A 1,367-nucleotide genomic window follows, 5' to 3' on the forward strand; every position below is an offset into this window, starting at 1 on the left:
AAAGAGGAAGGGAGGGAGGAAGGAAGGAAAGGAGGAAGAAGGAATGAAAGGAAGGAGGGAGGAAGAAAGGAAAGAAGGAAGGGAGAAAGGAAGGTAGGAAGGAAGGAAAGAAGGACGGAGGAAATAAGGAAGGTAGGAGGGAGGGATGGAGAAAGGAAAAGAGGAAGGGAGGGAGGAAGGAAAGAAAGGAGGAAGAAGGAAGGAAAGGAAGGAGGGAGGAAGAAAGGAAAGAAGGAAGGGAGAAAGGAAGGTAGGAAGGAAGGACAGAGGAAAGAAGGAAGGTAATGGGGAGGAAAGAAAGAGAGAAGGAGGGCGGGAGGGAGGAAAGAAGGAAGGGAGGAAGGAAGGAAAGAAAGAGGGAGGGAGGAAGGAAGCACTCAGGAAGCTGATCAATGGTTGAATTATTACCCATAATGCAGTTTGACAGACAGTAATGGCCGACTATTCAGGCTGTAATTGAAAGGCTTTCTCTCCTCTGCAGCTCGGTCTGATCTGAGGCTCAAACCTCCGCAGAGGCCGACGATGTAACATGACACCGTCCTCAAAACCCATCGTACAGCAGTCAGCACTTGTTCGTGTCACGGCGGCGGCGGCGGCTCACGCTAACACGTCAGCACAGCGGTGGACGGGTTGGACGCCGACTGCGCTCCCCAAATTACCAGCTGCCAATCGTCCGCCTCGTGACCTTTTCTGTGATTCTTCTGCCTCAGAGTTGAGCAGAGCGGCGGCGGCGGCGGCTCCGAGAGAGGGGGGGGAGACTCACTGAGGTCGGCGGTGGAAATGACACAGCGCTCTTATAAAAACACTCCTCGTAGAGGACTCAGTGAAGTACAGGAGAGCTGAGGAGTGTGTGTGTGTGTGTGTGTGTGTGTGTGTGTGTGTGTGTGAACTGAAATTTAACTGTCTGCATCTTCTCTGAGATAAAATTGAAGGTTTTTGAGGAATAATTCATTAGATTTGACCTCAGATTTTCATATTTACCACCAATCATATCATCTAGTTTGTGTGTTTAAGGATCTAGTTTATTAAAAGATTAAATATGCAGTATGTGCTGAAGGCTACTTAAAGATATAAGACTGTGAAAATATGCAAAAAGTTGCAAAGTTTGTAATTTTAAGATCATACTAAAGAGTATCTGACCTGAAATTCTGTTTTAAAGATTTCGATTCTTTATATGTAGCTTTAATGTGAAAGTAAACACATGAAAATAAAACTTAAAGTAAGAGTAAAGTAAAAAAAAAACATACATGTAACTACAGGAAAAACAAATGTACAGTTGGCTTTTAATTGACATGAATGTAGAAGAACATCTGATGTGAAAAGTTTATTAAAACTATGAAGAACTTCTCAAACATTAAAGGTTAGTT

The sequence above is a fragment of the Scomber scombrus genome, unplaced genomic scaffold (assembly GCF_963691925.1).
Source record: "Scomber scombrus unplaced genomic scaffold, fScoSco1.1 SCAFFOLD_53, whole genome shotgun sequence".
NCBI lineage: Eukaryota > Metazoa > Chordata > Actinopteri > Scombriformes > Scombridae > Scomber > Scomber scombrus.